This window comes from Maylandia zebra, linkage group LG17 (genome assembly GCF_041146795.1).
Source record: "Maylandia zebra isolate NMK-2024a linkage group LG17, Mzebra_GT3a, whole genome shotgun sequence".
NCBI lineage: Eukaryota > Metazoa > Chordata > Actinopteri > Cichliformes > Cichlidae > Maylandia > Maylandia zebra.
This window is the reverse complement of record NC_135183.1, coordinates 5,985,838-5,998,016: the sequence shown is the minus strand read 5'-3', so window position 1 is coordinate 5,998,016 and position 12,179 is coordinate 5,985,838. Positions and strand designations below refer to the sequence as shown.

At 38.8% G+C, this 12,179-nt stretch overlaps 1 long non-coding RNA gene and 1 pseudogene across 1 annotated transcript; both read right to left on the bottom strand.

The window, feature by feature from the left end:
* Window positions 1–263: 263 nt before the first annotated feature.
* LOC143413307 (uncharacterized) lies at window positions 264–2,031 on the bottom strand. Its single transcript, XR_013093936.1, has 2 exons — window positions 1,718–2,031; window positions 264–829 (listed from the first exon to the last, which is right to left on the bottom strand). It is a non-coding gene; the product is annotated as an uncharacterized LOC143413307 (long non-coding RNA).
* A 1,059-nt stretch (window positions 2,032–3,090) lies between these two features.
* LOC101467097 (enkurin pseudogene) lies at window positions 3,091–3,998 on the bottom strand (annotated as a pseudogene).
* Between the last annotated feature and the right edge of the window lie 8,181 nt (window positions 3,999–12,179).

Sequence of the window (12,179 nt, the reverse complement as noted above, 5' to 3'; positions counted from 1 at the left end):
TGGACGGTCCATCGGCGGTGGAGCTGGCCATCCTGGAGTCCCTGAAGAGGCCACACCAGTCTCCAATGGAGCATTTCCTCCTCAGCCTTGTTCCTGCTCTGGAGAGCAGCTGGTCCTTTTTATTCCTGTCTCTCTGTAAATTCTTATATTTTATATATTTATGTTTAATGTTTTTCTGTTTGAGACTTTTAATATTATTTCAAATAAATTTTTATAATGACTAATGTCTCAGTTCTACTACACAGCAAATGTTGGCACACGACTTGACACATGTAGAATTTATTTCATATTATACTAATGACAAAATATACTAATACAGTGGGATGCAAAGGTTTGGGCAACCTTGTTAATAGACATTATTTTCCTGTATAAATCGTTGGTTGTTACAATAAAAAATGTCAGTTAAATATCATACAGGAGACACACACAGTGATATTTGAGAAGTGAAAAGAAGTTTACTGGATTTACAAAAAGTGTGCAATAATTGTTTAAACAAAATCAAGCAGGTGCATAAATTTGGGCACCACAAAAAAGAAATGAAATAAATATTTAGTGTATATCAATGTGTGTGTCTCCTATATGATATATGGGGTGCCTTTGTCTGGATGTGCTTCCCATCCAGAGCTGCACAGCACAGAGGAAAGTTCCAGCGCTCCTGGAGTCCCTCTGTGATGGACCGCCAGTCTCCAGGTGAAGGCACAGCCGTGAAGTCGTCCACTAGACAGTCCCAGATGGACGTCGCTGCCTGGGGGGTGATCTGGCTCACCGTGGACACACCGACTCCGTAACTGAATGCTTGGTCGTGAAGGAGTCCCCGGTGACAAGGAACCTGGACAAAATTGTTCAAAATCAGTATTATGTGTACTGCAGTTACAAAATACATTATTCAAATTCCAAAATACTTTTGTGATGTCAGATTTAAATCACAAAACTTAAATCTTACATAAAACATTTTGTAATTATAAGGATAATTACAAAATGTATATTAGATCATATCTAAAACAGTTGTGTTTTGTTTTAACTTTAACATATCATAATTTGATTGGTAGCAACTTTTGCCACTACAGTGAGCCAATCACTCATAATTCCTAAACATGTCAATCAGGTAGGAATGAAGTAAGACATTAATAGAAATAAAGAGTTGTGTGTTGACATGTAGCCCTTTCCTTGCTTAAATCATTAATATTTTTGAAAAATTAATCTGTGATAAGACAGCTTATCAAGATAGAACCATGTAACTAAAGATGAACCAAACTGTTCAGTTTGATCTAACTCTGTTTTAATAAAGGCTGGTGACCCCTGCTATAGAGTCTGACAGCTGCAGGGATTATATACAAATATTCAACTATCCCAGAATTAAACCAGGTCTAAATAAAAAGGAGTGAGTATCACTACAAATGTTAACTCAGTGGTGCTAATGCTACAGTTTGATATCAGCAAACACCGAGCGCATACATTGATAGGACACCACAGCCATGCTATCATCGCAAACACTGATAACAGCATAAATCGAATTAAATCGGGGCTTGATGAGACCTTCTGAGTATCGCTAGAAATATTATAAAGAGTCGTCTCTGTACCACAGTTTGCTTTCAGTAAACATCGACAGCATTCACTGTTAGCATAGCACATCCATGTTAGCAGTGTATAACTGGATGGATTAGCATATTAGCACAGATATCAATAAAGGACTACCGTATTAAACACTTTTACTAACCTCAGGCAGACGGACAGGCGCTCTGCCGGTGGGATTGAGCGTCTGTAGTTGGTGTCTAGGCGGGCGATGCTGGGACCGACGAGGGAAAGCAGGTCCTCAAACTGGCCGACGGTGATAGCGCTGGAATCGGCCGTCATCCAGGCGCAGCTCCTGGAGCAAGTGGTGAAACTCACCAAACTGCTCATGCCTCTGGAGGACCTGATGGACCCAGGTACGGCGAGGACGTCTTTTACGCTGCTGCTCTGCTCTCCACAGTACATAGAGAAGGGAGACTCTCTCTTCAAGCGCTAGCTCGACAGCTGCCATCTTGCCGGTCTGGCACAACTCCCTCCCACATTCCTCCCACATTTCCGGTTCACGCGCGTCAAAATATGATATTTTGACTCGCGATGGATTTTTCTTGGACACGCGTTGAGACGCGAATGTACACGCGTCAAATTAGGGGCGTTTGGGGCGTTTTATTCGCGTCCATCGCGTTCGGTGTGAACACACCGTAAATCTATTTGGAGTATCGATATCATTCTTTCACCGTAAGAGACAGCAGGCTTTGGTGAACAGTCATGGAAATCTTCAGGTCTCTGTGGAAATCCAACAAAAAGTTATGACGAGAGAAAAAAGTGGTTCATTTCCACAGTTTGAAATCTGAAGAAATCTGTGCGATAGACAAATTTCCTACCCTCAAACAAGTCCAATCCAATTCATTGTGTCAAAACTGTGGGATGAGTTACGCTCCAAAATTTCAGGCGGAAAAAGGAAAATAATAATAATAAGAAGAAGAATAATAAATCCGAGAAAGAATAAGAAGTGTGCCTTTTGGCATAGGCACACTTAATAAATCCGAGCAATAGTAATAAGTGTGCCTTTTTGCATAGGCACACTTAATTATACACACACAAAAAAAAACAAGTTTAGCTCGAAAAGGAGTGGAATGAAGACAAGCTTTTTAACTCCCACCCCTACAATCTTATCTGAGTTTTAAATTTTATAGCTACACAGTACATTTAAATATTTATGACATACAATTACAATTATAAAATTGACATTGTCATAATTACAACATACAGTAGTGCAAATATTTAGCATCAATAATACAGTCTTTGTTACCACCGTTGAGTATCACAGTCATCACCATCAATACATCCTCTCCATTTATTATTTATATTTTGGCTATAAAAATATCAATGAAGTTTGCTTCCATTATATAGTAGTAACTTCATTAATTTTACTTTTAAGAATTAATTCTGGTCTACTGTTTCCTAATAATTGAGATAGCAGCGATAACAACAGCGTAAGACAATATCAACAGTGTCCATTTCAACTCTATAAGATAATTGTTTATATAGCTATTTGTTGTTGTTTTTTTCTTGTTTTTTTACAGTAAATCAACCAGTTTATTTTCCTCGTGAATGGGGCAAATAACAACATTCACTACACTGCATCTCATCTCTGCTGAGTTTAATCATCTTTAGGTATGTAGATGATTTTGAACCTCTCGAATAAGTTGATGTCGTCCTCCAGCTGCTTCATTTGCCTTTCGAGGCAGTCCTTGGTGGCCCTCTGTGACATAGTGTCGATGATGAGGGGAAGGGCCTGGTACTCGTGATGCAGCTTATCCCAGGTCTCCTTCAGGCGCTTCAGGATGGCTTGTCTCTCCTCCTCTGTTATGTGTTTCATGGCCCTCTGCTCCCGCTCTGCTTTTACAAAGTTTTCATACTCCTCTCGAGCCCTCCTCTCTGCTTCGCTGCGCTGCTGGAGGTACGCTGGTACTCTACCAAAGTCCTTTCGTGTGATGAACTTTGGGACAAGCCCTGAGTTTTCCAGCACCTGTTTGTGCCCCTTGCTGGTGTCTACGCATGCAGGCTGTGGTTTCATTGGCACCAGTTCAGGTGTTTCCTTTAAAAAGTCCCTCTTGGTGTGAATTCCCATCAGTGGTTTGTCATTCCTTCTGGGGACTGGAGGTTTCCTCTCAGTGAAAGAGCAGGTTTTATGAACATCTTTGGAGCTCTGTGTCTGTTCAGGCAGTTTGGGCTCTTTCGAATGCTTCTTGAGGAAATTCTCTGGAGATGGCAACTCCAATCTGGCAGGTCCCATCGTCCTTATCGGCTCCTTCACCAGTTTTCTCTCCAACATAACTGCAGGCCTGAATTTTGATATATATCTGGGAGCTTTTTCCTTCTTTTTGTCTTCCACTGGAAGGAGATTGAAGGCACTTTCTGGAAGATGAACATCTTCAGACATCATGAATAAAGAGGCGATTAACGAAAGAGTGCCGTAGCTTCTTTTGAAGGCTAATAGCCTTAAAATCTCCAAATTTGTTTGACACCAGCTAGTTGATTAACGGTCAATTTAAATGAAACAAACTGACCTACGTTAAAAAATAAATAAATATTTTTTTATGCTGCTGTTGAACACTTTGAACTGTACGAATTATGAAAAAAATTTGTTGTTAACATTCTATATATAAACAAGGAAAATCACACCCTCGATTCCTCTTTGTACCTTGACAATATACATTTTTTGTACCTCAATTTAAACAGATGAATATTTGGACATTGTTTGAGCTCGACATCCAATCTGTTCCAAAGTTTCACTCCACACACAGACACACACAAACTTTTCCTGGTAGTTCTAACTCTCTGCCTTTTAAAGTTACTACATCCCCTCAAATTGTAACCTCCTTCTTTATGTGTAAAGAGCTTTTGGATATTTTCTGGCAGTATACCCTTATTTGCCTTATATAGAAGTTGAGCAGTCGTGTATTCAACTAACTCAGTTAATTTTAATAGTTTTGACTGCCAAAACAATATATTAGTGTGACTATGATATCCTACCTTATACATTACTCTTATAGCACATTTTTGTAGTGTGACCAGATGGTGCAGAGAACTTTTATAATTATTGCCCCACACCTCTACGCAATAAGTCAAGTATGGTAGGACTAGTACACAGTATAACAAAAACAATGCATGGTAGTTTAAGAAGAACTTGGCTCTGTTTATGATTGAGATACTTTTAGACACTTTATTTTGTATATGTCTAATGTGTGATTTCCAGCATAATTTGCTATCAATCGTTACTCCCAAGAATTTTATTTCTGATACTACATCTATGTCTACACCATCTAATTTTATTGCAATATCTACATTTACATTGTAATTCCCAAAGAACATTACCTTGGTTTTGCTCAAATTTATAGATAATTTGTTAACATCCATCCATATTTTTAGTTTCCTTAATTCATTGTTAATGTTAAGTACTAGGTCACTATGATCGTCGTTAGAATAAAAAATATTGGTGTCGTCAGCAAATATGACTAGTTTTAATAACTTTAATACATTAAATATGTCATTTATATAAAGGTTAAATAGAGTTGGTCCCAGAATTGATCCTTGTGGCTAGAGCAGGGCGATATGGCCAAAAATATTTATCACGATATATACTTGAAAATTTGCGATAACGATATAACTGACGATATAATTGATGCGAGACAAAATACAACTCTACAACATTACTAGCGCAAAAAGACAACCTTCCATTTATTTTCACTTAAACAAGAAGCTGGTTTTTATGTACATTAAAGCTTTATAAAAATGTAACAGTGCAAATGCAAATTCCTTGCTGAAAGTTTAACCAAAAGGCATTTCCAGTAGAAATGGGCTGACATATCCTGAGCATAACCATGTCCACTGAAGTTAAAAAGAGGTGCTTTGCAACATTAAACTGCAGTGTGCAGTACGTATTTTTTGGACCATAAGGTGCACGGGATTATAAGGCACATTAAGCGAAACAAAGCAGTCAGATAAATCAAACTTTATTAAACTCATTCTTCTTGCTTCCTCCTCTTCTGTACCATTGATTCATTAATGTTGAATTCTCTGGCAGCTGCTCTATTCCCATGTTGTTGCAGTATATTAATGACTAACCTTGTATTGTGGATGAATTATCTCAGTTGTTCTCCTGACTGAAGTTTGGTCCGTTTACAGCATCCTGCCATGCGATTGCATTTGTCTCTAACCATGAGGAACCTTCACGTTAACTTTTATAAGTGGAAAAGTGTTAGTGATCGTCCTCCAGCTTCACTGTTTATGTTATGCTAACATAGTTGTGTCGCTAGCGATCACGTAGCACATCATTTTATACCAGCTAGCCCAACTTCAGTAACCCTACAAACGTCACTGCTGTTTAGTTTCCTGTCTTCATTTATGTTGGAAGTGATAGCAGAGCTGTACGTTTGATTTTTTTTTCAGAAATCTCTCAGTCAGAACATGCAATATCATGCTTAGGTAACTAGCGAAACTAGCGAGCTAACTTCCGCTAGCTTCCTGCTAACGTCTAACTCCGTTAAATGTAATAAATTTTGTTTTCATGGATGCCTGGAAGTTAAACTTCATAGTTACACCTGGTAAAGCAGCAATGCTGATCGTTTTATTAAAGATGAAAGAATTTAGACAGTTTTTAACTCTCAGTAATGCTGCAGTGTTGTTTGACCTGAAAAAGACGGAGTTTAGGACCCAGATTACTCCCAGATTTAAGAGCATCTTAGTCCGACAAATACGACAATAACGACGGCCGCTTGCATGTTCTGCAAAAAAAAAGTGCTTTGTTGTGTATCTGACGGACAAACACCAAACCAGTTCCACATCACTGAAGTTGCACCATTTTTACAAACCAATTCTGGTTCATCTGTTTCACTCAACAATCGGCCATGTGCGTATGAAAACAAAGGCACTGCGCATGCGCGTTTTACTCCCATTCTATCGCGATATTTCATTTTCCTATCGTTGCCTAACATTATACCGGTATTACCGTGAACGGTATAATATGGCCCAGCCCTACTTGTAGCACTCCACAGCTAATGCCCAAATACCCCGATTCAAACTCGCCCATCTTCACATACTGCTGTCTCTCAGTCAAGTAACTTTGGATCCATTTCAAAGTCACTCCCCTAATACCATATCTGTCTAATTTTTTAAGTAATCTACTATGGTTAATCATATCAAATGCTTTCTTCAAGTCAATAAATATCCCTGCTGCATGTTTTTTTCTATCCAAACTGTTGGTTATCTCTTCTATTGCATCAATGATAGCCATTGAAGTTGACCTTCCTATCCTAAATCCGTACTGACATTAATTAATTAATTTATGTTTGTCAATAAATTTACCTAATCTATTATTATAAAGTTTTTCTAATATTTTAGAAAACTGAGGGAGCAGGGACACTGGTCGATAGTTAGTGAGGATGTGTTTGTTTCCATTTTTATATATGGGTATAACTTTAGCTATTTTCATTTTCTTTGGGCATTTCCCGTTTGAAATGATAAATTGCATATATAAGCTAGAGGTCTAACAATGCTATGTATGATTCGTTTGACTAATGTCATATCTATACCAAAACAATCAGTAGATGTCTTGTTCTTACAGTTGTTAACTACATCTAAAATATCTAATTCTGTAACTCCCGACAAGAACATAGTCTTTGAATTTGAATTTTGAATTTGTTTCTATCAATGACATTTCACTGCTATTACATTTTGGAATTGTTGTAGTCAGCTCCGGTCCCACATTTACAAAAAAGCTGTTAAAACACTCCACCATCTCATTTAAATTGTAATTGTCACTGTTATTATTAGTGAAATAATCTGGATATGAGCCCTTTTTTGTGTTACCTTTAATAATAGTGTTAAGTATTCCCCATATCTCTTTAGTGTTGTTTTTATTTTTATGTATTAATTTAGTATAGTATAATTTCTTACTAGTTCTTAATATTTCCGTTAGTTTATTTTTATATTTTTTATATCTATACTCTGCTTCTTCAGTTCTTAGCTTAGTGAATTGTCTATATAAAGAATTTTTCTTCTTACAGGCCTTGTGTAATCCTTTTGTTAGCCACGGGCATTTAATAAATTTATTGTTGATACTGATTTGCCCGACTGGGCAGTTTTTATCATACAGAGAGTTGAAGATATCCAAAAATATTTCAAAAGCACCATCCACATCATCTCCGGCATACACTGCATTCCAATCCTGAGTCATCAAGTCCTGATAAAAGAGGTTAATTGCATTTTCTGTTCTTACTCGTTTGTAGATATATTTCTGAGGTACTTTCTCACATACACTCTTAACGTCATACACTACAAATATTGGCAGGTGATAAGTTATATCACATACCATTAATCCGCTAGCAATTATTAACTCTAAGTTATTTGTAAAGATGTTATCAATAAGGGTAGCACTATGAGATGTTATACGACTTGGTCTTAAAATTGTGGGATATAAACTCATACCAATCATCCTATTAATATAATTCTCGGTGATCTTGTGATTGTTTGGATTTATCAAATCGATGTTGAAATCTCCACAGATGAATAATATTTTATTACTTGCAACTGAAAATATTTTTTCAATCCAATCCAGTGAATACTTCTAGACTCGAACCAGGTGATCTATAAAGACAACTAACAATAATGTTTTTCACTTTTTCATTGATAATTTCTATGGTTAAGCATTCAAATAAGTCATTTATTGTCAATGTCATACTTTCCAATATTCGAAATTTAAATTTCCTATGGACATATATAGCAACACCTCCTCCTGCTTTGTTTGTTCTATTAACATAGTTCAGATTATAATCCTTTAATTCAAAATCAACACCTTTTTCTTCTTTAATCCATGTTTCTGATACTGCTATAATACTAAATGGGTCTTGAAATTGTTGTAAATATTCCTCGATTGAACTGAAATTTGCATACAAACTTCTACTGTTAAAGTGAATGTTTGAGAATTTCTTATCAGTTTTAATTGAGGAATTATATTCTTTTTCAGAATAATATTTACAGTCATTTGGGTTAGCTAATAGGAAATGGTTGTCAGGGTCTAGATGATCTTCTTGATCTAAAGCATTATGATCAGTATATTTGAAATGCTTCAGTTCCAAATCCTCAAGATTTAAACTCCGTTCATGTGTTTCTAGTTCATCTTTTTTCCGTTTTAAGGAGTATTTAGATGTCATTGTATGAGTTTACGCTCCCTTAACTGACACAGATTGTGCAGACCCTCAGTAGTATTCATTCATATTTATTCAATTCCTCTATATCTCTGATAATCACCACTTTAGCTTCCTCAGGCGTTCCTTTCAGTTTGATGTATACCTTACAGTTCATGACCCAAGTATTCTGTATCTTGTCCTGCTTCCTCATGATTCTGGCTTTTTTAGCAATGTCCGCATTTCTTTTAATCAAATGATCATTCAGATAGACGTTAGTACCTTTTAGCTTTTTCCCTTGCTTCATTAGTGCAACTTTGTTTTTTCTGCTGACAAACCTCAGGAACACCGCTGGCATGTTGTTCTTCGTGGGAAGAGGATGACAGGCATCAATGGTATTTACATCCAAGTGTATCTTTTTAGACGCAAAAAAAGACACCACCTGTTGCTCCATCGAATTCTCCTCCCGTAAGCCGGTTTCTTCATTGTTACCGGAGGTCACAGCATGAGCATAAGAGCGGGGTTTGATCTTAATCCCAGTCACAATAACATCGTTTATCCTTGAGTATTGCTCCAAATCCTCGACTTTCTTCTCTAGCGCTGTTATTTTTTTGTCCCGCTCAGCAAGGCGTACACGCAACTCTGTCACTTCCTGCACTAGGTTAAGTATTTTGTCTTGTTTAATTTTAATGTCATTTACATCCTGTGATAGGAAGTCCAGTGATCTTTTGATATCTTCCGCCTCCTCCAAGGCTGAGTTTTTCTTGGGTGGCATTGTCAGGGGTAGTCCAGAGTCTTTAGCTCCGAGACTACCGATGGCTTCTTGATTAGCTCATTAGCCACAGTCCAAGGTTAGCTGTTGTGCTAGTTATCTTCTTCCCTTTTTTCTCCGTTTACACTGCACTCACGTACACTATCCACACTATTAACACTAGCGACGTGAGGTTGTTTGTACATACGTGGGGACGATGTGCGTGAACTCCAGCGGCGCGGATGCAGGCCGCAGCATATCAATAACCTTTCCAAATAGCGTAGCGTGGAAAACAAACACTAATAGATGATGGAAAAACTACAGTCCCGTTTGTCAAGCTTGCATTTTCTCCCGGTCCTCTTCAGCAACGCTGAGCGACCCTATGTGATATTTCGTCGTCCAAATTTCCATGACATACGTATGGAAGAAATATAGTATCATCAGAATTCAAGTATTTTTAGACATTGAATTTATGACACTGAATTTTTATCCTCCAAATTTCCCTGCAAAAATATTCACCTGCAAAAATTCACCTGCAAAAATTCACCTGCAAAAAATTCACCTGCAAAAATTCACCTGAAAAAAATTCACCTGCAAAAAATTCACCTGCAAAAATTCACCTGAAAAAAATTCACCTGCAAAAAATTCACCTGCAAAAATTCACCTGAAAAAGTGATGAACTTTAATGACCCAAGCCAGAGCAATCAGCACCAGATCGAGTCGAGTGGCTCTCAGCCAATTAAATTACGCTGTTTGATCACATGACACCGTTAGCCAGCAGTGTGTCTCCTAAAAGAGAGCTGTTTAAAGGTGAGTGATTAAGTTTTTCTCCTAAATAGAGATCATTACAGAACGCCTAGTCCGACTTAAAATCCCATTTATTTTTTTTTTTTTTTATCATCTACTCGAACTAAGGAAAACGTTTGACTAACTCAAAGACAATTTCCACGCCTCCCCTGCCTGACTGCAGAGGCAGTTTTGAATTTAGGAGCGCCAAGATGGCAGCGGCAAACCCTGGCGGCTCTCCGGTGAGTATATATATTTTTTTATCTTCAAGTTTGTCTTTTGAAACCTTAATTTTATTTAAATCCGTTGCTCACGTATAAAGTACACAGACGGGGTCTTTGCTCAACTCGTCTGAGGCGTGTCTCACTAAGCGCTACATGCTAGCATCCTGCTAACCGAGCTACCCTTTACATGCTGTGCTTTAGAAAATAGGATACTCGTTAAAAAAAATACTCCGCAGATATTGATAGATAGACGAACACTGCAAATATAATGTTGGAAACGAGAACGGCCTTTGGTGAAGGGGTAAAATACACCATGAATAAAGCCATAGAGTGAATGGCTGCCATGGTTGCAGAACAGCCTGATTTAATGACAAGAATGGGGAAGAGTGAGGTGAAGTGAACCACAGCCACAAAACACGGTCAGACAAGGCGGCAAAAGGGCAGTGATCTGTCCGTCAGTATGAAGTTGGTGTGTGCTTTGGTGAACAAAAACTCCAGACTGGTAGCAGGAAGATGGGAGACTCGTGTTTCACTGGAATAGTGGTGAATTAAAACATCCTTTGTTGGGGACATTTCGGTGTAAATGCATCCATACAGGCAAGACAGAGGCAGACTAGACAGTGAAGAAAACAAGGCAAACATTAGAAATATAAAAACGGAAATATAGGATGAGTCGGGGATGAGTTCCTGCCCCAAGTGGAGGAGTTCAAGTATCTCGGGGTCTTGTTCGCGAGTGATGGGAGAAGGGAGCCGGAGATCGACAGACGGATTGGGGCTGCAGCTGCAGTAATGCGGACGCTGCACCGGTCCGTCGTGGTGAAGAGGGAGCTGAGTGTAAAAGCGAAGCTCTCAATTTACCGGTCGATCTACGTCCCTACCCTCACCTATGGCCACGAGCTGTGGGTAGTGACCGAAAGAACGAGATCGCGGATACAAGCGGCAGAAATTAGCTTCCTCCAAAGGGTGGCTGGCCTCTCCCTTACAGATAGGGTGAGAAGTTCGGCCATCCGGGAGGGGCTCAGAGTAGAGCAGCTGCTGCTCCACATCGAAAGGAGCCAGCTGAGGTGGTTCGGGCATCTGACAAGGATGCCCCCTGGGCGCCTCCTGGGTGAGGTGTTCCAGGCATGTCCCACCGGGAGGAGGCCCCGGGGCAGACCCAGGACACGCTGGAGAGATTATATCTCTCGGCTGGCCTGGGAACGCCTTGGTATTCCCCCGGATAAGCTGGAGGAGGTGGCTGGGGAGAGGGAGGTCTGGGCCTCTTTGCTTAGGCTGCTGCCCCCGCGACCCGGCCTCGGATAAAGCGGATGAAGATGGATGGATGGAAATATAGGATTAATATAACATACAATTAGGGAAAATGTAAGGAACACAATGTAAATGATATTGTAAAGTCATTAAAACAGCATACTCTGATTAAAAGAAACACATAATTGGGTAGGATAATAATAATAATAATAATAATTAAAAAAAACTAAAAAAAAACATGTACAAGATGGGTATGTATACTTGTAGCCAGAATTTAACAACTATAAAGTTGTAGCATGTCAGTACCTTACCCCATCCATTATATCCACACTTTCAGAAAAGGATATGGTCAATATCTTTACAAATACTATCTAAACTTAAACGGGATATTCCCTCTGCTTCTTCTGCTTCTCGTATCCACAGGTTTCTGTAAGAGCGTACGTAGGCTGCCATGACAGACTGTACATCTGA